This window comes from Mesoplodon bidens (assembly GCF_964165515.1).
Source record: "Mesoplodon bidens genome assembly, chromosome: 6".
In the NCBI taxonomy this organism is placed as follows: Eukaryota; Metazoa; Chordata; class Mammalia; order Artiodactyla; family Ziphiidae; genus Mesoplodon; species Mesoplodon bidens.
In genome coordinates this window covers 81847394-81875061 of record NC_138162.1, presented here as the reverse complement: position 1 = coordinate 81875061, position 27668 = coordinate 81847394, and the positions used below count along the sequence as shown (strand labels likewise).

Below are 27668 nucleotides of genomic sequence, written 5' to 3'. Positions count from 1 at the left end.
GCAATTGTGCCCTGGGCCCACATATTGTTAGGGACAGCTACTGGTCTAGACTAGAGACTTACTCATTATTTTTGGCTCTTTTGCTGAAGTCAGAGGGGTTTTGTTTTATTTAGTTCTGTTTTTGTCTTGTCTTGCTTTACTTTGTTTTTAAGAATCAGAGAGGAAAAGAAAGCTCTTAGGGTCAAAATGCCAATTATAAAATGAATAAATGCTAGAGTTTAATCCCACCGTGACTTTACAAGGTCTTGACTTTTCCCTTGGCAGGTAGTGTTAAAGAACAAAGCTTGCCTGATTAAGTGGCATCTTAAAACTTTGAATTCATAGAGTTAATTTAGTTTAAGTAGTATCTGTTAAGCATTTATTCTGTCTGTCCCAGACAGTGAAAGGATCAATAAGATATGATGAACATCCTTAAAGCAACGCCATTGGATAAGTCAAGCTGTATACACGGAATGCAAAAATAACAGCTGTGCAAGGGAGTATGTTATTTTAAGTGATAAAGTGAGTGCCCCAGACAAACTAACTGCAATAGGAATTTAAGGTATCTTCAACAAGATCCTTCCCTTCTATTCTCAGGGTTGCCACCTTCTAGAGGAGGACACACACACTCACACACCTACCTAAACAAGACCCTACTGCTTTCAAGTTTTAGCAACAGGCAAGACTAGTGAAGCATTCTTGGTGCATCAACACTTATTTGGTCTTTGGTTTTAAAGATTGTTTTGTTTTGTGCTTTGTGTGTGTGTGTGTGTGTGTGAGAGAGAGAGAGAGAGGGGCGGGGGAGAGAGAGACAGAGAGGGAGAAAGAAAGGACACAGCCACAACTGCTCAAAGTGTTTTTCTCTCTTGCAGCGATGATCCATCCATGATGATCATCTGCATCACCTGTGACAAGTTCTGCATGTGTTAATCACAGATGGCCTTTGATAGGCTGAGTGTGGTCGGAGTTCCTTTCTGGGTGGAATATTGAGCAATAAAGCTTGGGAAGAGATTCAATTATTCACACTGTTGTTAAAGTCAGACTTTCATTTTACCATAACACAAGCCCAAGGCATATGAGTCAGTAGAGGCAACTACCCCGGGTGATATCTGTTTTACTTTTTTGCCAGTGAAGTTGTGCCACGTGCCATGAAGGATAAAGAGCAGCAGAGACAGGAAGCAGTGAGCAAAAAGTCAGCTGGGAAATTCCAGCTGCCCTCCTGCCCTACTTATAAGGAGACGATTCATTGTTAAGAAGCAAACAGATGTTGACTTGGCTAACAGAAATCTATGCAAAATTTAACCTCTCCAGTCCCTTGCATCCTGTTCTAGGAAAGATGAAACAGACAGGTTATTATATTTGGGCACCTGGATAGCACTGTTTAATACTGGTATGAAAGAACAGGCATGTGTGTGTGTTTTTAAACATGCTGTTTCTTATGTCCTCGAAGCCCACTTTCTTCTGGAACATATCTTTTTATAGAGGCCACACTGTACAGAGAAACCTCCACAATCCAGGCTTCTGCTGTGCAGATGTGTGGTGGTCTGCTACTTATAGAGACATGGAATTTTCAGGTAAACACACCTATTAGTAAGTTCTTATGTGCCCACTCAAGCATAGGGCTCCAGAGACCCAGGTTATAATCCTGGCTCTACACTAAGTAGCTATGTAGCCTCAGTTTCCTCACCTGTGAAATCAAAAGGTTTGACTGTTAAGGCTCCTCCCTCCTTTATTGTTTTATGATTCTAGGACTTTAAAAAGTTGAAAATATGTACCTATAATGCCTACCCTCTCTGTTATCCGTCGATAAGAACAAGCACTTATACAATGCAGAAAATGTTTCTGTTAACAGTTTTCTTTCAGTGTAGAGTAGGAAAGTATGGCTTGGACAATATTGGGTCCAGGATACGATACAACTTGTAATGGAATTAAAAACAATTCCTTGGGCTTCCCTGGTGGCGCAGTGGTTGAGAGTCCGCCTGCCAATGCAGGAGACATGGGTTCGTGCCCCGGTCCGGGAGGATCCCGCATGCCGCAGAGTGGCTGGGCCCGTGAGCCATGGCCGCTGAGCCTGCACGTCCGGAGCCTGTGCTCCGCAACGGGAGAGGCCACAGCAGGGAGAGGCCTGCGTACCACAGAAAAAAAAACCTCCTTATTTACCTCACTGGGTTGTTGTAGTTATCAAACGAGATCACATCGTTGGGAAGTTTATCCTGTATTGTGCTCTACAGAAACGTGTTACAGACTGAATGTCTGTGTCCCCTCAAAATTCATACATTGCAACCTAATCCCTAATATGATAGCATTAGGAAATGGGGTCTTCGAGGGGTGCGTAAGTCATGAGAGCAGAACCCTCAGGAGTGGGAGTAGTGCCTTAGAAAAGAGACCCCTGAGACCCTCTGCCCCTTCTGCCATGGGAAGTTACGGCGAAAAGATGGACATCTATGAACCAGAAACTGGGATATCACCAGACATCCAAGCTGCTGGCACCTTGACCTTGGACTTCTTGGCCTCCAGAACTGTGAAAAATAAATTTCTATTGTTTGTAAGCCACTCAGTCTATGGCATTTTGATATAGTATATAGTATATACAGCCAGAAAAGCCTAAATTTTATTATTATTTAAAATAAATGTAAATATATTTATTCAATAAACATTGGTTTATTGAGCACCTTCTATATATCAGACATCGTGATAAACATTAAAAGACACTGATCCTGTTTTCCAAAGCCTCCCAAAATCAAAAGAGCTCAAATAAAATGATAATGATATTTATCCTGAAAATTATTTTTTACCTTTATAAAAAGTTTCAGGCTGAATAAAGGAACAAATTGTCAAAGCTATTTTCTTCTCTACTTTCAAGTATTATGAATCTTTTTAAATGCTTCTGTCCCAAATCTGAAGAAAAACACACCTGAGACTCTACAAAATCTCAACTGATTTTAGCACTAGGTGAAGAAATAAAGGATGCTACAGTCTATTAACTGTTGGGACCAAGTATAGGGCAAGTATTTAATGGGCTCCCCAGCAGTGATGAGAGAAAAATGGATGATGATAACCTCACTGAAAAGGGTAATAGAAGAGTGACCTTGGGCTATGAAAAATGTGTTCTGTAGCCTTGTGGCTGCAAAGTCCGCTTTCCTCCCTTCGCACTTCACGCTTCAATAACACTGCACTTACTGGTTTCTAGGTTCTTTAATATAATATGCTGGTTCAGGCCTTTGTGCATTTTCTCATTCCCCGTCCTCAGCCTGGACCAGTAATTCCCCATCACTCTTCACTCTTCTTCCTTCCTCCTTTCCCTCCTCCTCCTCATTCTCCTTCACATCTCCCACAGGCTGCTGCTCAGTTTTCAAGATTCCAGGCCACTTCACCTGCCCTAAGTCTTTCCTAATTTCCCTCCGTACCCACAGCCTTTGTGAGGTGCCCCTTCACTGCACTCCTATCAACCCTACAGCATCATGGCACTTATCACAGTGTGTGAGAAACTTCTATATTTTGTCTGTTTCTTCCACTAGGCCAGTGGTTCTCAACTGGAGATCTTGTCCCTCAGTGGAGGGGTGGGATTCGGCAATTTCTGGAGACATTTTTGATTGTCAGGATTGGGGAGGGGGTGTTACTGGCAGCTAGTGGCTAAAGCCCAGGGATGCTGCCAAACATCCTACAATGCACAGGACAGCACCCACAGTAAAGGATTTATCCGGACTCAAACACCAATACTGCTAAGGTTGAGAACCTGCACTGGACTGAGTTCCTTTTCTGTTCTACCAGCTCCAAGCACAGTGCCCAGCACTCAGTAGGAATCCAAAAAAAATTTTAAGTAATTTTTCGTTGAAAATTTAGTTGAAAAAAATCTTATTACAGCTCTATGAAATAGCTAATAACTAATTTGAGCAGGTACTGCAAGTCAAAGGAAAATCACTACTCGGGTATAAAGTTAGGGTAAAGCCCTCAGTCTTTTCCTGACACCTCATCCTGTCTAGCTCTCTCCATACCTCTTCTCTTCCCTTTTCTCCTTTTTACCTTATTAGTATATGCTCTGTTCCCCCCTTTAGTGTCATGTTTGAATTCCTTCCACTCTAAAATAAGGATTGGAACATAGTGAAATAAGTTGCCCCACATTTGTTTATCTTAGGCATTCATTCAATTTAATTTTAATTTTTAAACATATCAATTACAGGGCGACATGCTGGGCACTGCAAGGAAAACAAAGAGGAATAAGAAACTGGGCCTATCCTCACTGGGGAGATTTCTGTAGCAGTAGAATAGAGGAAATACAGTTTCAGTTCCATTAATGTGATCAGGGAACATTTCATAAAGGAGAGGCCTTTGATTTAGGTCTTCATAGGTGTTTCATAAAGTGTTTTAAATATGCCACACATATGTCATCATGTTCTTTCCTTATTTGACACCTAGTCAGTAAGTGTGACCCTGTAAGATACTGATTCTTAAGATTTGTCTGGGTCCCACCCTCAGAGTTTCTGATTCAGTAGGACCTGGTTGGAACCAGAGAATTTGCATTTCTTACTAGTTCTCAGGTTATGCTGCTGCTGCTACTGGTCTTCTAACCATACTTTGAGAACCACTGCTTCAGGATAATCAGCCAGGTAACTCCTTGACCGAAAATGGACACCCTTCACTTGGCTAAAACAATAAATTTTCAGTGTTCACAAAGAAAACAACTCATGGGTTTCTGCAAGCAGGGGAGGGGAAACATTCCAATCTATTCCTATAGCTAAGGAAGGGCTCAATTTTCAAAAGTAAATTAATTGTCAGACCCAGTACCCTTGGGGAACATTATTTATTGGAAATATATCATAACTAACATAACATTCTTGAAGATCTTTATAATTAAAAATAAAATATCTTATTTGTTGATGCATTATACTCAGGGCCCTAATATCTATTACACTTCTTACAGGCATAATACGTATTTGAAATGCAAACTTCTACTTTGATTATAGCTTTTGGTTACTTGATGCTTTGGTTTAGTAATTCCCATATTGTTTGCTTCCCCCCCCCCAATGCCTTTTTCAATCAATTTTCTCTTGTTCCTATGTTCTTTGTTCTGGTTTTGTATCCTAGGCTATTCGCTCTCTCCTCCAGTCTCTCATTGGCATGTCTTCAATCATTTCCCAGAGTTCTTACAGAACGTTAACCATTTTTTGTGCATCCTAAAGCTTTTAACCTCTCATCTAAAACTAACTAAATGCTAAAAAATGATAATGCTTATGAATATATTATGCACAATATTAAGTTCAAAATAGTTGACATACTTCATGCTATATATTATAGATATAATAAGCTTAATTTCAAGCAGATGAAATAAACATTGAAGTGCATGTATTTTTCTGTACACAGCCTCTTTCTACCTGCTGTTTGTAAACATCAGGCATTAGAAGCTTATAGGTGTGGCTTTTAAGTGATTACTAGACATATATATATGTTCATTTGTGTGGCCTCTCATGCCTACTGAATATTTGGGAAATGTACTGAAATACACATAATAATACCTCCTACAAAAAGCAGAGCAGTGTCTTCTTCCACGTCCAAGGACAAGAATTAATTTCTTCAAGCTTCCTTCATAAAAGAATGTAGTAATAGAGGTGGAAATTGAGACCTTATTGAAATCTATCTGCTGGGAACATGAGCTAGTGGATAACCCTGAGAAAGCTCTCACAGACTTTTTTTAACCATTACTAAAATAAAGACAGCACATGAAATAAATGCCATTTGGCATCTTAATAAGATTGAATACTATACAATTAATTTCATTTATTCATCCCTCACTTACTATGAACTTTTCAGAAGAGTACTTTCTCTAAGTTTCAATATGAAAATTATAAACTATAATTTAAAATTTGAATTTATAAACTATAAATTATAATATTATTAGCTTTATTGCAAAGAGCGTGCATGTTAATAAGTGGCATTGTTTAAAAGTGTCTGGTCCTTTCTGATTTTTACAATTTAGAGCTCTAACACCTATCATCTCAGTTTACACTATAATTTCAGGGACACAGAGATTTAAAAGTGGATGTTCAAAAGGCTCTCCATACACTAGCCTATTTTGCACAACTGAGGAGCAATTTTTTCAAGCCTTTTTTCTAATATACATGTTAATATATTATGGGCTATTTTAGGAAGTTATTCTGGCTAAAGGATCTTCTGAAACACATCTGAGTTCTCACCATTTTAATAAAGAATGTGGTATGAAGGCAGAGGTTGCTGCCTCAGCTTATGAGATAGATATCAGTATTAGCCTCATTTTATGGATAAGGAAATAAAGATTTCTAGACGTCTAGTACCTCATCCAAGGTCACACACTAGTGTGTGATAAGGGGAGAATCTGAACCCAAGTCTGACACCCGAGCCAGACCTCTTAGCCACTAAGCTGAACCACCATTTAACTTTTCTCATTTCCCTTTTCCTAACCCTCAGTTACTTCTGATTTCTAAGTGTTCTCAGTAAAAGTGACTTGCAATTTGTTGATAAGAAATTGGAATTAAGTATACAAGAATTTGTTAAAAGATGGTGCAGGGGAAAAGAGAAGGAAGAGGATGAGAAAAAAATGAGCTCTGCTCCCAGATAATGGAAGACTCTGGACTCACATATTAAGCAACGGGAACCTATCCATACAGAATGATAAAACCAGTGCTGACTAATGTGTTCTTTGCATAGGTCTCAGTGCCTTGTACAAAGTAGTGGCTGGATAAATGTTTGTTAAACTAAAGGTGGAACCAAATGTGTCTAGAAGCATTAAGGGAATCCGATTAGAGACATGAACAGCGTTGGATGGGAAAAGAGTCTGTTGAGAAAATATGGATTATCTTCTTTACAATAGTGAAAAGTAACTGCCTATACTACTTTCCCATAATCAGAAAGTCCCAAAGGTCGCATAAAAATTGTGAATATTAAATAAAAATAACCAGCTTAAGAAAGCGATTTATTACAATGAGAACTGCTATGATGCAACTATTTATCGAATGCCCATTAAATGCAGGCACTGCACAACAGATATTTTGAAGCCTTAATGTGTTCACAATACAGGCAAAAATTGCTACATCACTATTCAAACTGTGGTCAGTATAAAAATGGTAATCAATGTAACCACAATTTATAAGCTTACTTCTCTCTAAATCAGAACCATTCTGAATTAGAATAGGAATTTATGATTCTAGGCCAATTTACTTCAAGTACCCATTTATTTTTGCTGTATGGTGTTTTAAATATAAAGCAAGCTACATCTTCAAAAACATAGTCTTTAACATTGTTTCCTGAATTTAGCATGTTTAAAAATATACTAAAACTAAAATGGGCTCTGGATTCCCACATGTCACAGTAAACTCACCAAGATCTAGAATCTTCCTCCTATAATGGAAAGCTCTAAACCCCTTCTCCTTTCAAGTAGTCTTCACCATATTTGAAAAACCAAGAGACCACATTTATTGCCACAAATACTGAAACACTTGATTCAACCAAGAAGTCACGTTTCCACTGTTTCAAAAATGATCTTAGAAATGAAAATCTATGCATAACTTCTCAACTTCAAAATATCTTTACCTTGGCAAAAATCATTATAACAATATAATAAAAGAATGGACTCATGAAATAAAATCTATTTTTCACAATTAATATCTGTAATATCAAAGGGCTAAGATGATCACAAATTTGAGAAAAGATGATCATGCACCATGCAAATGAGCATATGAAAAAGGGTTTCACAAAGAAGTGGGGCCCAGGCAGGAAAGGGTGTCTGGTAGTGCTATTTTTTATTTTTTAATTCATGAATCTGAATATGTCACTCTTTACTTAAACATTTCAATGGTTTCCCATTGCTTGCAATATAAAATCCATTACCATACCTTACCATAGCTCTCATGGACTTAATTAAAGCTCACTTCTCTATATTTATCCCTAGCACTCTCCAAAATGCTCCCTAAATTCTCATCATACTAGCTTTCCTGTGGCTCTTTGAATTATAGCCCATGGGAAAAACTGCAAGACTTCCTTCCAATGATTAAAAATCTGTTTTATGCAACCTTGCTTTTACACACAGTTTCCTCTATCTGAAATGGCCTTCCTTACCTTACTCACCTTCCAAACCCAGGATAAGAGAGCCTTTCTTTGAGAAGCTGTCCCAAATCACTTACTCAAATGTAGTTACTCACTTTTTCTTCTGTGTCACACAGTATTGTTATTATTTATTGCAGTTATTTTTCCCTTTTATGTTGGGAGATCCTTAATGTCAGAGTCTCTGTCTTAATTGTCTTTGTGTATCTCATGCCCTGGCAGTTTCAGACACATAGTAGATGATTGATAAATGTTAAGTGTTATACTGATGTTACTGAATCCTAAGAAGACACATGGTATATATTTGAAAAATTATCCCTATATTTTAAAATCTATAATTTTTATTAAAATGATCTTCCTAGAACATCTATGTGTATTTTCCCCCCATTGTGTCTTGTTTCACATCAAAACTCTTTGCTTTTCTACTGGGTATAGTCTATCTCTTATTTTATAAGTATTCAACTGTCATCATACAACACCATGGATGGCTAGGAAAAGGACACAATCCATGAAAACATGTCATCTCACTTCTTAAGAAGAAAGCTGTCCAAAGTTATAAATCAGGAAATGTGTGTGTGTGTGTGTGTGTGTGTGTTTGCATGTGTGCACACAATTGCTATTACATAATTTGGAATGGAGGAGGCATGAGTTGAAGTTATATTTGAGTCATGTCTTGGTTATCAAAACCTGTCCAACAAAGATTATCATAAAACTACTAATAAAATGATAATAAATAATATTCACCCAAATGTCTCTTGACTTTTTTAGTTTGTGGGTACAAATAATGTCACATTGTCACTTATACTCAGATATGCTCTTGAAAGAATTCCAGACCCTTTCAGAGTGTTCCTTTATCCCCACATTGCCCAATATGTCAGAATAGCTCAAGAAGGTCTTAGAAATCATTCCTGGGCTTCGCACACCGATCCCAACACTGGTGGCACTGGTGGCCATGCCAGAACTCTGCAGACTATGCTCCTACCACTGTTTTTTGTCACCGCAAGATTGTTCCCAGCCAGTAATGCTCATAGAGAGTGGCAAGTGGAATAATACACCCTGTTTGTGATGCCCTTTTTGGGCACTCTCAGAAATATTGGGCAGCAGGACTTCCCTGGTGGTGCAGTGGTTAAGAATCCGCCTGCCCATGCAGGGGACACAGGTTCGAGCCCTGGTCTGGGAAGATCCCACATGCCGTGGAGCAACTAAGCCCATGCACCCGTGCCCGTGCACTGAGCCTGCGCTCTGAAACCCACGAGCCACAACTACTGAGCCTGCGAGCCACAACTACTGAGGGCCGTGCGCCTAGAGCCCATGCTCTGCAACGAGAAGACAGCGCAATGAGAAGCCTGCACACCGCAATGAGGAGTAGCCCCCACTCGCCACAACTAGAGAAAGCCCAGCGCAGCAATGAAGACCTAACGCAACCAAAAATAAACAAATTTTTTAAAAAAGAAAACATTCTATTTCCCTTATAAAAAAAAATGAAAGAAAGAAATAGTGGGTGGAGGGGAAAAGCAGCAGGGTCCTGGGGCTCAGGGTTGCAAAGATAATGAGATGACGTTTTTGTTTTTTTGTTTTCTTTCTCCTTGGACTGACACACAGAATGGTTTCATTAGGACTGATTTCTAGTATCAGCTGCCACATTCTAACACCTCTTTCACTCTCATGGACCTTCTGACATTTGGCCTGTACTTGAGCCTGACCTGTTCGGCTGAACATTTTCCTTATGGTGAATTCTTTACCAGGACTCCACCTGGCTTCATAAAATTATCAACTTGTGCCCCCGCCTCTAACACATGCACACTCCAACCTCAAATCCACCAGACATACCTGTGAACATCTGAACTGTGAACCACACTTAAGTGGTTTTTTTTTTTTTCATAAAGTTTCTCAACACTTTTAGAATCAGTAATTACAAAGATATACTTCTAGGGGAAAAGAGTGTCATCCAACTCCATGTCACCTAGGTATCCAAAATCAGCCTTGAATCAGGGATAACTCCCTCCAAGACAGCAACTGTCATTATTAGAAATATTTTAATTATTGGCATTTACAGCTTCTGGGAAATCCAGGATTACTCAGTTCAAACAGCTAGAGTGAGTACTGCTGAAAATGATGCCCATAAATATAGCGAAAATTTGAATTAGACATTCATTGAAAAATTAAATGATAAGAAAGTCATAAAACCAAATGCATTTTATTTCCCTATCTGGTGAAACACAATTCTCTTCTTCTACTTGGTAAATCTTATTAACATAATATAGTTATTACAGGAATCTCCCCTTTCCTGATGGATGGCTTTGGTTTGAGCAATTTCCTTCTGCAACTGTGCCACATGTAAATATTGACTGTGATGCAACATACTCCATAAACTAAGATTTTAAATTCAAGAGCTGATTTCATTGCTGGTACATAATGAGATTTCATTGAAGATAAAAATAGTTTTCTGAATTTTTATAACTCAGTAGATCAGAAACAGTACAGTGGATGCAATTCCCAAACTAGGGAGAGGCTATGTACCACTCTGCTTCTAATTCTCTGGTCATGTAATGTAACAGTGGCTCCTCTTTGAACAAAGTATAGGACAAAGGTCAGATATTTCAGATGACTGAATGTGGAAAAAGCACTAAAACAATTTCCTAGCGAATGTATCTAAAATATTATTCATTATATAGTATGGGTATCTACAGTAATTGAACTTACTAAATCATTTATTTTGTATGGTTACACTTTGACATTATAGGCCAGATCAAAATGACACACAAGAGCAGAAGGCCAGTTGCTCCAAGTGCCTATGTATTTATCTTTCTACGCTAAATGCTTCCAGATATTACAATTGTGTGGGGTAGAGCTGAAGTTTTTTGTTTGTTTGTTTGATCTTCTTTGAGCTGTAAAGAGTCACTTAAGTGACCCTCCCAGGTAAAAAACAATATAGAACAAGTATCTACCCATTGTTCTGGTAGAAGAATATAAGGCCTTTGGTTTTGTTCCAGTAGCTAAATAAATCTGCCCACATCCTGATAAGCAGAAGTTTTCCTTGGGATGAAAGTGGCCCAAACTGCATAAGGATTCCTGTCCCTGAACCCTAACCAATATGTAAAGTGAAAATTTTTAATCATGGAAAATAAAGTAAAAAATTGGGGGTGTCTGTGGGGACTGGTGATGCAGCGCTAACACTAGTGCCTAAATGTTTATGAGAGAGGGCTGGTTTGAGCAGTATGACAAATGCTAGAAGTTCCTCCAACCTAGGCAGCTAAACACAGCAGTTGTACTTTGGAGAATAGTCACTGAGCATGAAAGTGTGAACTAAAACGTGTTATTCACTTGGGACCCAACATGAGGCCTGGTCAAAGACCCGGATTCACTAGACCATTCCAGCAGCAGTATAGCATCTATCAGGCTGTGCAGGACCAATATTCATCCTTGATATTAAGTTGCAGCAAGAAGAAACAGCAGTAGAGTCAGAAGTCACACCACCATAGCCATCACTATAGCCATCTTGGAACCAGTATTCTTAGACTATTTGGGAGAGGGGACTCACAAGAAGAAATATTAGAATTTTTACTAATCAGATGACCATGGTTAGTAAAACAGCCACATTTACATTATAATTCAGAATATATTTGCCCTGATAGCTTTTAATTAAACTTTTGTAATGTTTGCCTTTTCCTTGCCACGTAAATAAAATCCAGCCACTAACCAATCAAGCAGAAAACTTGGGATTTGGGACAGGACAAAAAAACAAAAATAACTTGTTTTTTAGCTTCACCTCTTTTAAGGCCAGAAAATAGTAGAGTGGGTGACTTTGGTTAAGGTCAAAATGTTTTAAGAGTGGAAATCACCAAAAACACAGCCTCAGCCCATATCAGAATATACACACACACTCATACACACATACACATTCCTTAAAAACATCAGTCATTAAAGCCTAGACGTTTTTTTTTTAATACATCATGTTTAAGAATTGACCCCACAGAAAATGACTAGTCTTAAATTCTAACTGTGGCTAGGGCCTCTATTTTATGACTCAGACTTTCTGCTCTTGTTAGGAGATGGAAGGAGAGCAGTACATCTTGGTTTATTCAGTTTTTCTCCAAACCTACTTATCACCTAAGGTTACTATGAAGGCTGAAGTTATGGGATGGTTCAATTCTATTTCAAGCAATGGAAGATACACTGTGATTGCCTGTTTTATATTAATTTTCTTTCCAGGGGCCAGCAATTAAAGCATTTTTAATTTTTTCAGAGGTAATTGTTTAAAGCCACCTGTATCACTCAGTGTTTTCACTTGCCTAGGGGATAATTAGAGGAAATCTATTGCAAACATGTCATGGGATGGGATAAAAAAAAATGTAGTGAATACCTTCAAAGTCTTAGTGCATTTTATTGTGTGTTGTGAATTTCACATATTCAACTTGACTCTCTCCGCTAGCTCCTCTGTCCCACCTCACTCCCACACCCATCTGAAAGAGAAAAATATGTGAATGCTATCTACTCAGACTTTTAGAGAGCAGTAGCAGCAGCTTTGAAAATCTTTCAGCACAGCTCCTCTAATCTGTGACATCATTTAACCATAGTGACTCACATTTGTGTAGGTATTCAGGACTTACAATATTTTTGCCTTTGAGCCTTACACAACCCAGTGAGATAGATAAAAGAAGAATTGTTACTATTCCTGTGACACAATAGAGAAAATTGAGCCTCTCAAAGGCCAAGTGATAACTTAAGCCAGCTAGCTAAGGAAACTGGCTTGCCTGACTCCTAGGTCAGCATTGTTTTTACTACACTATTTTGTCTCTTTCCAATTCTTATGTGACTTCCCGTGTGACTTACCATGTTTGCAGCATATTCAGCATGTATATTTTTCTCATGGAAAGTAAATCAGATAGCAGTAAGCAAAACAGAGGAGGGAATTTAGAGAATTCTCTGGGTAGGTTGCTCTGGATAGAAGTACCCATTTAAATCTCTATGAAGACTGTACATAGCCTTTACAGGATATACCATATATATCTTGCAACCAAAACTCAAGTATAATTTAATGTTTAGAACAGGAAAAATTAGTAGCCCAAGAAATTTTCCTTAGACTCTATTGTGAAGGTCTGTCAATTTCAAAAGTTCTTACCTTTGTTTGATGGTATTAGTGTCCAAGAGTAATTGAAAATATGCTTGTAATTCCACAAATATGATTAGATTTCACATTTTTGCATTTCATGAGCTCCTTCAAGCCAGAGCCCAGGTCTTATTTGCCTTTATATTATTGCAGATAAGCACAGTGCCTTGAGAGTAATAAGCATTTGGTAAATATTTTGTTTTGTTGTTAAGCATTTGACAGATACCTATATGCCACCATAGGTTCTGATTTAGTATGACTAGTCATTATGTCTCTCAACAAAACTCTAAATACTTCATTGTTGTTCTTGATACACACATAGACACAGGTTGTTCTTTAGTAGATTCACTGAGAAAAGTTATGTCTGCAATCTTTCCAACCTAGCACTTGTTGATTAAACTGAGTCTTTAACTTATCAATCATCATAACTTGGCAACAAACATCTGTGTGTCTGTGTGTCTGTGTGTGTGTGTGTGTGTGTGTGCGTATGAAGGGGTGAAAAAGACTAACAACAGGCTTGGATTTTACAAGCACTTGGGCCTTTCTGCACTACTCCCTAGCATGGTTTCCCATTCCTTCATCTTACTATAAACAGCACTTCTCAGCAAAATATGTTTAATTTAAGATTAAAAAAAAGAAATACATGTTATATATTTTTAAATATATTTATAATATATTATACACAATATATAATACAAAGTATATACTTAATATATAGTTTATATATTGTTATAACATATTTTTATTATTATATATACATGTATATATTCATATGTATATGTGTGTGTATTTTTTTTCTCTTTTCCAAAAGAAATTTTTAAAAGGGCCTGTTTAATGAATCTACTTATATATTGCTGCCTCTTATCTTAGGATACGTACAGATATTAGTGCAATTTATATAAATCCTGAAAGAACAAGTATTATCACTAAGAAAACATTTTATCAATTAGGATATTTCAACGTATGATGGCAGACATTAACTAGATTTATTGTGGTAATAATTCACAATATATACAAATATTGAATCATTATATTGTACACCTGAAACTAATGTAATGCTGTATGTCAATTATACCTCAATAAAAGAAATAGAATTTTTCAATCAAAAGCATCAGAAATCAACCCAAGTTCAGCAAAAGGAAGTTGTTACATCAGATAGAACACAAAATCTACAGGACGCCTAGAGAAAAACTCAGAACCAGGTCAGGATGGGAACCAAGACCACTGGAATTGCTTGACCTTCTTTTCAGGCTACTGCTACTGCTGAAATTAATAAATGCATGCCAATCATTACTGTTAATTTTGTACTCAAGTTACTTCATTCAGTGTTCAGAGTCCTGAGAAAGAGAACTCACTTGGCTTAGCTGTAGCCATATGTTCACACTTAACTTTAGGATTGGGGAAATTATGCAGCATCAACCATATGACTTGAGGTGGCGGGGTAGGTGGAGTCCTAAATGAAACTGAGGACAAGTCCTGGAACTGGGCTGAATGCTCCTGAGTGACCACAACAACCTCATGTAACTTCCATGGTCCATCTCCTTTTGCTGTTCCCACACTGTTCTCTCCATGCATGGACCTTCTTCTAAAATGTCCCCAAATAACATAATGTAGCTCCTTTGCTGAATACACACTCACAGCTTCTCCAAATGAAGATAATTTAAATTCTCTCTACCTCCTGCACTTGTTTCCAAGTCTAGGATCTCTTGTTAGGCATCCATTTCTCCTCTAGTTTCAACATGATTCTATTTCAATGTGCAGTAAGTTATGGATTAAACAAGTATATTTAATCACCACCTGTTATGGGTTGAATTATGTCTTCCCAAAATCTACACATTGAAGTCCCAATCCCCAGTATTTCAGAATGTGGTCTTATCTGGATACAGGGTCTTTACAGAGATAATCAAATTAAAATGAGGTCATTAGCGGGGTCGGGGAGGGAGGGCTAATTCAATATGATTTGCATCCTTAAAAAAGAGGAAATTTGGACTCAGAGACAAGGAGTCCAAATTTATTTTAGGGAATTGGGTCATGTGATTAGGGAAGCTTGGCAAGTTTAAAATCTGTTGGGGGAAGGCCTGAAGGCTGAAGACTCAGGAAAAGAGTTACAATTTGAGTCTAAAGGCAGTCTACTGACAAACTAGGAAGAGCTGATGTTATAGATAAAATCTGGAGGAAGTCTGCTGCCAAGATTCTCTCTATCTTGGGGGAACATCAGCCTTTTATTTTACTTGGGCCTTCAACTGATTAGATGAGGCCCATCCACATTATGGAGAGCAATATACTTTACTCAAAGACTGAAATTTAAATCTCATCCAAAAACACCCTCAAAGAAAGATTCAGAATAATTTTGACCAAATATCTGGGCACCCTGCAGTCTAGCCAGGTCAGTACATAAAATTAACCATCACACATGGTCTTTCTGCTATGTGTACATCCTAGTACTTCTCTGTGTATCCAAACCTCTTCTTTTTATCAGACCAGGCAGATTGGATTGGGACTCACTCTGCCAACCTCATTTTAACTTAATCACTTCTTTAAAGGACTTATCTCCAAATACAGTCACATTCTGAGGTACTGGGGGTTAGGGACTCAACATATGATTTCAAGGGTGGAAGTAGGGACACCATTCAGCCCATAACACTATGATTACTGCTATACTTTACTAGCACTACAGTCCGAATATGACTACCACTGCACTAGTCCTCCTCCTTGTCCTATTACTAACACTTCCAGAAAGTCCCTTCCAGTTTCAATTTTCCATTTTTCTATAAAATGGATTGTACACAGAAGATACCATGAAGCTCAAGGTTTCCACCAAGATTGCATACAAGTTCAGCCAAGAGTTCACAGAACACAGCTTACATAGCTATTGAGGAATATTTCAAGACAGAAGAATTTTGATCAAGGAGGAAATGCCAAACTATAAAGAAGTTATAAAGGCCAGGAAGACTGGCAAATCCGAGACCACCCTCCCAGGGGGAGTTTGAATCTGTTAGTGGTTACCAACAGCAAAGTTATCCAGCTCAGGGAGCTGAAACATTCTAGGAATAAAGACTCACCAGCAGTTGTTAGATGTCACAGGGTTCATCACTTGAATGGCTGGTCTGGTTTCCTCAGTAGTTAAGAGTCTAAGGAATGTTTACCCTTCATTCCTCTTTCAAACATTAAGTATATAATTGTGTTTACCAATTTTATGGTAATCCCTAGAAAATAATTGAGAAATATTGCCAATTAAGGAGAGTGGTGAATCCACATGGAAGATACTCCAAATACACATATGTATTCATACCTCACAGATATTTTAACAGGCCAGGAAATAATGAGCTTTCTCTGTTTCATCTTATATTCCATATAAATGAAACTGTATGCACAAAGACAGTAAGATACCCAGAGATGAACACTGAGACATTCTTAAGTTTGTGTTTCCCATGGTACCTCATTCAGTGTCTTTTACATCATCTTCGTTCAGGAAATATTTGCTGAGTTTAGTAGAGAGAAGACTCTCCAAATTCTGATGATGCTAGCTTTACTGCTGCTCTATCTCTCATTCAAAAATACGTGCCATGTGCAGCTACCCTGCTAGTCACTGAACAAACAAGGTCACATCATGGATTTATCCTGAAGTTTGAGAGTCTATAAATAGTTCCAGTCAGCCCAACAGTCATTTATTCAGCCTGTGTTATGTGTAAGATGCTATAGAGGTTATCATCCATTAAGGCAGACTGTGTGTACATGTATATCCATAATTCAAGGCAATTTGCTCTATTAATAGAGATATAAATAATGTATTCAGCATGGGGAACATGGCTAGGACAAGGCAGGAAACCAGAACCAGTGCCAGATTGTGGAGCGGTTGGAAGGCTGAGCAGTACTCTAATTACCACTGATAAATTCTTCTGTTGCCATTGATAAAGGTTGAAAAAATTTGGAGACACAAAGCCTAGATAGCCTTATTGCCCTAATAGGCACAGAATGGAGTAAGTAGTATGATAGTATTGACACCACTTCAGAGAATAACACCATTTTAGTGATAAAAAGCCCAATCTCATCCTCTCCAAAACATTCAGTTATGAACCAAATATACCAATATCTTTGTATTTGGATCCATATTATTGAAGCAAGCCAGATTTAAAACTCTTTAATGCCATATGCCGTAAGATAAAAATCATTAAAGGGAAAATAGTTACATAATCTCCCCAAAGCCAACATTCGGTAATTACAAGACCAGTTCACCCTTCCCTATTCCCCTCAATCTCTCAGACTGACATAAAAGGAGGAGGGAACAAATCAAAGAGGTGAAGGTGACTCACAAAGAAAGAGCTGTGAGAGAGGGAGGAGGGAAGATAGAGAGTAAAAATCATATAGACTGCTTCCCTGGTGGCACAGTGATTGAGAGTCCGCCTGCCGATGCAGAGGACACGGGTTCGTGCCCCGGTCCGGGAAGATCCCACATGCCGCGGAGCAGCTAGGCCCGTGAGCCATAGCGGCTGAGCCTGTGCGTCTGGGACCTGTGCTCCGCAACGGGAGAGGCCACAACAGTCAGAGGCCCGTGTACCGCCAAAAAAAAAAAAAAAATCATATAGACTGGGGAGAGAGTTTAGGTAGGGAGTGGATGGCAATGGGGAAGGGGTAGTTAGTTGTGAATAAGAAAATGTAAAGAATGGGGAGAAGGAGACGAGGGGAAGATGGCGGAAGAGTAAGACGCGGAGATCACCCTCCTCCCCACAGATACACCATTAATACATCTACACGTGGAACAACTCCTACAGAACACCTACTGGGTGCTGGCAGAAGACATCAGACCTCCCAAAAGGCTAGAAACTCCCCACATACCTGGGTAGGGCAAAAGAAAAAAGAATAAACAGAGACAAAAGGACAAGGACGGGACCTGCACCAGTGGGAGGGAGTCGTGAAGGAGGAAAGGTTTCCACATACTAGAAGCGCCTTCGCGGGCGGAGACTGCGGGTGGCGGAGGGGGAAAGCTTCGGAGCCACGGAGGAGAGCGCAGCAACAGGGGTGCGGAGGGCAAAGCGGAGAGATTCCCGCACAGAGGATCGGTGCCGACCGGCACTCACCAGGCCGAGAGGCTTGTCTGCTCGACCGCCGGGACGGGCGGGGCTGGGAGCTGAGGCTCGGGCTTCAGTCGGAGCGCAGGGAGAGGACTGGCGGCGTGAACACAGCCTGCAGGGGGTTAGTGCGCCACGGCTAGCCGGGAGGGAGTCCGGAGAAAAGTCTGGACCTGCCGAAGTGGCCAGAGACTTTTTCTTACCTCTATGTTTCCTGGTGCGTGAGGAGAGGGGATTCAGAGCGCTGCTTAAACGAGCTACAGACACGGGCGCGAGCCGTGGCTAAAAGCGCGGACCCCAGAGACGGGCGTGGGACGCTGGGGCTGCTGCTGCCACCACCAAAAAGCCTGTGTGCGAGCAAAGGGCACTATCCACACCCCCCTTTCGGGGAGCTTGTGCAGCCCGCCACTGCCAGGGTCCCGCGATCCAGGGACAACTTCCCCGGGAGAACGCACGGCGCGCCTCAGGCTGGTGCAACGTCACGCCGGCCTCTGCCGCCACAGGCTCGCCCCGCCTCCGTGCCCGTCCCGCCCCCCCCGCCCCCCCCATGGCCTGAGTGAGCCAGAGTCCCAAATCAGCTGCTCCTTTAACCCCGTCCTGTCTGAGCGAAGAACAGATGCCCTCCAGAGACCTACACGCAGAGGCGGGGCCAAATCCAAAGCTGTGCCCTGGGAGCTGTGCGAACAAAGAAGAGAAAGGGAAATCTCTCCCAGCAGCCTCAGAAGCAGCGGATTAAAGCTCCACAATCAAATTGATGTACCCTGCATCCGTGGAATACATGAATAGACAACAAATCATCCCAAATTGAGGAGGTGGACTTTCAGAGCGACATTTATAATTTTTTCCCCTTTTCCTCTTTTTGTGAGTGTGTATGTGTATGCTTCTGTGTGAGATTTTGTCTGTATAGCTTTGCTTCCACCATTTGTCCTAGGGTTCTATCCGTCCTTTTTTTTTTTTTTCTTTAAAAAATTTTTTTAATTATTTTTTATTTTAATAACTTTTTATTTTATCTTACTTTATTTTATTTTATCTTCTTTCTTTCATTCTTTCCTTCCTTCCCTCCTTCCTCCCTCCCTCCTTTCTTTCTTTCTATCTTTTTCTTCCTTCCTTCCTTCCTTCCTTCCTTTCTACTTTTGCTCCCTTTTATTCTCAGCTGTGTGGATGAAAGGCTCTTGGTGCTGCAGCCAGGAGTCAGTGCTGTGCCTCCGAGGTGGGAGAGCCAAGTTCAGGACACTGGTCCACAAGAGACCTCCAGCTCCACATAATATCAAACGGCGAAAATCTCCCAGAGATCTCCATCTCAACACCAGCACCCAGCTTCACTCAACGACCAGCAAGCTACAGTGCTGGACACTCTATGCCAAACAACTAGCAAGACAGGAACACAACCCCACCCATTAGCAGAGAGGCTGCCTAAAATCATAATAAGTCCACAGACACACCAAAACACACCACCAGACGTGGACCTGCCCACCAGAAAGACAAGATCCAGCCTCATCCACCAGAACACAGGCACTAGTCCCCTCCACCAGGAAGCCTACACAACCCACTGAACCAACTTTAGCCACTGGGGACAGACACCAAAAACAACGGAAACTACGAACCTGCAGCCTGCAAAAAGGAGACTCCAAACACAGTAAGATAAGCAAAATGAGAAGACAGAAAAACACACAGCAGATGAAGGAGCAAGATAAAAACCCACCAGACCTAACAAATGAAGAGGAAATAGGCAGTCTACCTGAAAAAGAATTCAGAATAATGATGGTAAAAATGATCCAAAATCTTGGAAATAGAATAGAGAAAATTCAAGAAACATTTTTAGTTCTTCTAAACATCTTTAGTTCTTCTAGGTCTTCTAGGACCTAGAAGAACTAAAGATGAAACAAGCAATGATGAACAACACAATATATGAAATTAAAAACACTCTAGATGGGATCAAAAGCAGAATAACTGAGGCAGAAGAACGGATAAGTGATCTGGAAGAGAAAAGAGAGGAAATAACTACTGCAGAGCAGAATAAAGAAAAAAGAATGAGAAGAACTGAGGACAGTCTCAGAGACCACTGGGACAACATTAAATGCACCAACATTCGAATTATAGGGGTTCCAGAAGAAGAAGAGAAAAAAAAAAGGACTGAGAAAATATTTGAAGAGATTATAGTTGAAAGCTTCTCTGATATGGGAAAGGAAGTAGTTAATCAAGTCCAGAAAGCACAGAGAGTCCCATACAGGATAAATCCAAGGAGAAATACGCCAAGACACATATTAGTCAAACTGTCAAAAATTAAATACAAAGAAAACATTAAAAACAGTAAGGGAAAAACAACAAATAACACACAAGGGAATCCCCATAAGGTTAACAGCTGATCTTTCAGCAGACACTCTGCAAGTCAGAAGGGACTGGTAGACATATTTAAAGTGATGAAGGAGAAAAACCTGCAACCAAGATTACTCTACCCAGCAAGGATCTCATTCAGATTTGATGGAGAAATGAAAACCTTTACAGACAAGCAAACGCTGAGAGAGTTCAGCACCACCAAACCAGCTTTACAACAAATGCTAAAGGAACTTCCCTAGGCAAGAAACACAAGAGAGGGTAAAGACCTACAATAATGAACCCAAAACAATTAAGAAAATGATAGTAGGAACATACATATCGATAATTACCTTAAGTGTAAATGGAGTAAATGCTCCCACCAAAAGACACAGATTGGCTGAATGGATACAAAAACAACACCAATATATATGCTGTCTACAAGAGAACCACTTCAGACCTAGAGACAAATACAGACTGAAAGTAAGGGGATGGAAAAAGATATTCCATGCAAATGGAAACCAAAAGAAAGCTGGAGTAGCAATTCTCATATCAGACAAAATAGACTTTAAAATAAAGAATATTACAAGAGACAAAGAAGGACACTACATAATGATCAAGGGATCGATCCAAGAAGGAGATTTAACAATTGTAAATATTTATGCACCCAACATAGGAGCACCTCAATACATAAGGCAAATACTAACAGCCATAAAAGGGGAAATCGACAGTAACACATTCATAGTAGGGGACTTTAACACCCCCACTTTCACCAATAGACAGATCATTCAAAATGAAAATAAATAAGGAAACACAAGCTTTAAATGATACATTAAACAAGATGGACTTAATTGATATTTATAGGACATTCCATCCAAAAACAACAGAATACACATTTTTCTCAAGTGCTCATGGAACATTCTCCAGGATAGATCATATCTTGGGTCCCAAATCAAGCCCTGGTAAGTTTAAGAAAATTGAAATTGTATCAAGTATCTTTTCTGACCACAACGCTATGAGATTACATAACAGTTACAGGAAAAGATCTGTAAAAAATACAAACACATGGAGGCTAAACAATACACTACTTAATAACGAAGTGATAACTGAAGAAATCAAAGAGGAAATCAAAAAATACCTAGAGGGGCTTCCCTGGTGGCGCAGTGGTTGAGAATCTGCCTGCTAATGCAGGGGACACGGGTTCAAGCCCTGGTCTGGGAGGATCCCACATGGCGTGGAGCAACTGGGCCCGTGAGCCACAACTACTGAGTCTGCACATCTGGAGCATGTGCTCCGTAACAAGAAGGCCGCAACAGTGAGAGGCCAACGCACCGTGATGAAGAGTGGCTCCCGCTTGCCACAACTAGAGAAAGCCCTCGCACAGAAACGAAGACACAACACAGCAAAAAAAAATTTAATTAATTAATTAATTAATTAATTAATTCCTACCCGTAACATCTTCTTAAAAAAAAAAAAACCTAGAAACAAATGACAATGGAGACACGATGACCCAAAACCTATGGAATGCAGCAGAAGCGGTTCTAAGAGGGAAGTTTATAGCAATATAATCCTACCTCAAGAAACAAGAAACATCTCAAATAAACAACCTCACCTTACACCTAAAGCAATTAGAGAAAGAAGAACAAATATCCCCCAAAGTTAGCAGAAGGAAAGAAATCATAAAAATCAGATCAGAAATAAATGAAAAAGAAATGAAGGAAACGATAGCAAAGATCAATAAAACTAAAAGCTGGTTCTTTGAGAAGATAAACAATATTGATAAACCATTAGCCAGGCTCATCAAGAAAAAAAGGGAGAAGACTCAAATCAATAGAATTAGAAATGAAAAAGGAGAAGTAACAACTGACACTGCAGAAATACAAAAGATCATGAGAGATTACTACAAGAAACTCTATGCCAATAAAATGGACAACCTGGAAGAAATGGACAAATTCTTAGAAATGCACAACCTGCCAAGACTGAATCAGGAAGAAATAGAAAATATGAACAAACCAATCACAAGCACTGAAATTGAAACTGTGATTTAAAAACTTCCAATAAACAAAAGCCCAGGACCAGATGGCTTCGCAGGCGAATTCTATCAAATATTTAGAGAAGAGCTCACATCTATCCTTCTCAAACTCTTCCAAAATATACCAGAGGGAGGAACACTCCCAAACTCATTCTACGAGGCCACCATCACCGTGATACCAAAACCAGACAAGGATTTCACAAAGAAAGAAAACTACAGGCCAATATCTCTGATGAACATAGATGCAAAACTCCTCAACAAAATACTAGCAAACAGAATCCAACAGCACATTAAAAGGATCATACACCATGATCAAGTGCGGTTTATTCCAGGAATGCAAGGATTCTTCAATAGACACAAATCAATCAACGTGATACACCATATTAACAAATTAAAGGAGAAAAACCATATGATCATCTCAATAGATGCAGAGAAAGCTTTTGACAAAATTCAACACCCATTTATGATAAAAACCCTGCAGAAAGTAGGCATAGAGGGAACTTTCCTCAACATAATAAAGGCCATATATGACAAACCCACAGCCAACATCGTTCTCAACGGTGAAAAACTGAAAACATTTCCTCTAAGATCAGGAACAAGACAAGGTTGTCCACTCTCACCACTGTTATTCAACATAGTTTTGGGACTTTTAGCCACAGCAATCAGAGAAGAAAAAGAAATAAAAGGAATCCAAACTGGAAAAGAAGTAAAGCTGTCACTGTTTGCAGATGACATGATACTATACATAGAGAATCCTAAAGATGCTACCAGAAAACTACTAGAGCTAATCAATGAATTTGGTAAAGTAGCAGGATACAAAATTAATGCACAGAAATCTCTGGCATTCCTGTATACTAATGATGAAATATCTGAAAGTGAAATCAAGAAAACACTCCCATTGACCATTGCAACAAAAGGAATAAAATATCTAGGAATAAACCTACCTAAGGAGACAAAAGACCTGTATGCAGAAAATTATAAGACACTTATGAAAGAAATTAAAGATGATACAAATAGATGGAGAGATATACCATGTTCTTGGATTGGAAGAATCAACATTGTGAAAATGACTCTACTACCCAAAGCAATCTACATATTCAATGCAATCCCTATCAAACTACCACTGGCATTTTTCACAGAACTAGAACAAAAAATTTCACAATTTGTATAGAAACACAAAAGACCCCGAATAGCCAAAGCAATCTTGAGAACAAAAAACGGAGCTGGAGGAATCAGGCTCCCTGACTTCAGACTATACTACAACACTACAGTAATCAAGACAGTATGGTACTGGCACAAAAACAGAAAGATAAATCAATGGAACAGGATAGAAAGCGCAGAGATAAACCCATGCACATATGGTCACCTTATCTTTGATAAAGGAGGCAGGAATGTACAGTGGAGAAAGGACAGCCTCCTCAATAAGTGGTGCTGGGAAAACTGGACAGGTACATGTAAAAGTATGAGATTAGATCACTCCCTAACACCATACACAAAAATAAGCTCAAAATGGATTAAAGGCCTAAATGTAAGGCCAGGAACTGTCAAACTCTTAGAGGAAAACATAGGCAGAACACTCTATGACATAAATCACAGCAAGATCCTTTTGGACCCACCTCCTAGAGAAATGGAAATAAAAACAAAGATAAACAAATGGGACCTAATGAAACTTCAAAGCTTTTGCACAGCAAAGGAAACCATAAACAAGACCAAAAGACAACCCTCAGAATGGGAGAAAATATTTGCAAATGAAGCAACTGACAAAGGATTAATCTCCAAAATTTATAAGCAGCTCATGCAGCTCAACAACAAAAAAACAAACAACCCAATCCAAAAATGGGCAGAAGACCTAAACAGACATTTCTCCAAAGAAGATATACAGACTGCCAACAAACACATGAAAGAATGCTCAACATCATTAATCATTAGAGAAATGCAAATCAAAACTACAATGAGATATCATCTCACACTAGTCAGAATGGCCATCTTCAAAAAATCTAGAAACAATAAATGCTGGAGAGGGGGTGGAGAAAAGGGAACACTCTTGCACTGCTGGTGGGAATGTGAATTGGTACAGCCACTATGGAGAACGGTATGGAGGTTCCTTAAAAAACTAAAAATAGAACTACCATATGACCCAGCAATCCCACTACTGGGCATATACCCTGAGAAAATCATAATTCAGAAAGAGTCATGTATCAAAATGTTCACTGCAGCTCTATTTACAATAGCCTGGAGATGGAAACAACCTAAGTGTCCATCATAAAGAAGATGTGGCACATATATACAATGGAGTATTACTCAGCCATAAAAAGAAACAAAATTGAGCTATTTGTAATGAGGTGGATGGACCTAGAGTCTTTCATACAGAGTGAAGTAAGTCAGAAAGAGAAAGACAAATACCGTATGCTAACACATATATATGGAATTTAAGGGGAAAAAATGTCATGAAGGACCTAGGGGTAAGACAGGAATAAAGACACAGACCTACTAGAGAATGGACTTGAGGATATGGGGAGGGGGAAGGGTAAGCTGTGACAAAGCAAGAGAGTGGCATGGAAATATATACACTACCAAATGTAAAATAGATAGCTAGTGGGAAGCAGCCACATAGCACAGGGAGATCAGCTTGGTGCTCTGTGACCACCTAGAGGGGTGGGATAGGGAGGGTGGGAGGGAGGGAGACGCAAGAGGGAAGAGATATGGGAACATATGTATATGTATAACTGATTCACTTTGTTATAAAGCAGAAACTATCACACCATTGTTAAGCAATTATACTCCAATAAAGATGTAAAAAAAAAAAGAATGGGGAGAAGGGAAAAAAAGGATATGATGATTCTGATTTGGTTCCCTGTAATATCCTTGGAGAGATACAAGAACAGATTTCCTTTTTAATGTGGAGGAAGAGACAAGACTGCCTACTGAACAGTTTTTCTGAAATGCCACACTCTTCAGAGACTGAAACCTTGGGGTCCCCAATTTATTAGGATTGCAATATAACCTAAAATATTTTGGTTGAAGTGAAATGCAATACATGTACACCAGACACTTCCAAACTAGCAATTAAATTCTGATTTACCCTAGAAAACTAGTTTCTTAACCTAGTGACACAATTTCAAAACAATGGATATGAAAATAAAACATTTTAGGGATTCTGAAAAACCAATTAGGACATGGGTTTTTGTTGTTTTTGTTGTCTAACTACCTATTATTTTTCCCAGAAGCAAACCACTTGAAGTATCTAGGTCAGAAATGAAAATCTCTCCACACCAACTGAATCATAAATGCAAGCATTTAATGAAAGCTTCATTTCTTTACAATCTATGGAATACATTAGCCAGTTAATGTTTATCTTTTAAAGTGCCATGTCTTTTATTTATGATAAAAATATGTATATGCATGTGTGTATTCATGCCACATAAGTGGTGTACACTGATACATTTATCAAATTAATTTAAGCATGTAATAACCACAATGCCACAAAAATCCAGGCTTACAATTTGTTTATTGTTAATATCTGACATCAAAAGTTCCTGGAGTCTCAAAGCTGTAACCTAAATAATTAAAAAACAAATAAACAATTTATCGCTCAGTGCTCCAGAGTATCTAAACCTTCCACAAAGTGGGCTAAATGATTAAGCATAGGTTATAATAGTTAAAGGTACTGAATATTTGCATTCAGAACCAAGATAGCTCTAAAACAAGCAACTGGGTGAGTGGGAGAATCACGCAACCTGAAGCAGATAAATACACATCCAGAGCCCATGATGTCCACAAGATGAGTGTGGAAATAGGAATCTAAAACAGAGGGATAATGACTCTTAAAGAAATACCTGTGTTATAAACTGCTTAACATCATGGCTTGTAACAAGCCATCATTTAATGGCCATTAACAGGACAACCAGCTAGCAATTACTCAGAAAGTGAATACTTTTCAAATTTGTGTGAACAATAATAATGTATGGATATGTATATAAGATAGATGTTAAGGGACTTCCCTGGTGGTCCAGTGGCTAAGACTCTGCACTCCCAGTGCAGAGGGCCCAGGTTTGATCCCTGGTCAGGGAACTAGATCTCACATGCATGCTGCAACTAAGAGTTCGCATGCCGCAACTAAAGATCCCGCATGCTGCAACTAAGAGCCGGCTCAGCTTAAATAAATAAATATTTTTTTAAAAAAAGATAGATGTTAAGACTGTTGTGGGAAGCCCCTTGCAGTCCTGCTTAAAGGAAGGACTTCATCCTTGAACAAAAGCTGAAGGTAGTTCTAAATATACGTTCTCCTATTCTCTGACAGTAATGAAATGGGGCACAGCTCTCCTTTTGATAAAGACCCATGGAAGGGAATAAGGCTGAGCAGCAGTCCTTACCTCAGCTCCTAATCTCGAGTCCATTTCAGTCCCAAGCCATGTCCCAAGAAAAGAGAAGGTAGGGGTGGAATGAGGAGAAAGAAAATGGCTCCAGAATCAATCGAGGGCAGAAGGCTAATCCTGCTAACCCGCTGATATGTTGTCTGGCCAGCACTGTGTTTTCAAATGGAGAAAATTTACATTTAAAATAAATACAGATTTCTAGCATTTCAGAAAAATTAGAAATCTCTGAGTTGCTATGCTCACTTCAGCCAAAGTTGAGTAGTTCTTGCTACCTTTAGATAGGGCAGGTGTTCTCTGGTTTACCACACTCCTCACCTCTCTCTATTTTGTTCCACCTGATCCACTTTATTCATGTGTGCTACTTGCCCAACCCTATAGGCATGAGGGTTTACCACTCTGGGATTAATGTACCTTCTAAAAGCTCCAAGCAAAACTGTCATGCGTTTACAAAAGATTCTATAATTTCCTGAGTTTCCAGTCTGCTCCAGGGTGAGCTGCAAGACATGGAACCTTGCCTATTTATAGTTGGTTCTCTCATAATCCGTACAGTATATCAGTAAATGTTGCTTGTTACAAGCTAAGTGTAGAATGGACCAGAATAACCCTCAAAGAGCTCTGAACATCTTTAGTTTACTCAAATCCAAACCTTTGGATCCTCGGTTGGCCTTAAACTGAAATAGTCCTGGATCGTTAAGGGATAACCAGTTGTGCCAACA

The 27668-nt window shown here is 39.2% G+C and overlaps 1 protein-coding gene across 1 annotated transcript in view; it reads right to left on the bottom strand.

The window, feature by feature from the left end:
- TMC1 (transmembrane channel like 1) overlaps nucleotides 1-27668 on the bottom strand; it is a 396715-nt gene that overhangs the window by 247396 nt on the left and 121651 nt on the right. Inside the window, exon 3 of the mRNA XM_081237467.1 lies at nucleotides 16225-16368. The gene's annotated coding sequence lies outside the window, so the exon portion shown is untranslated. The remainder of the gene's footprint in view (nucleotides 1-16224; nucleotides 16369-27668) is intronic.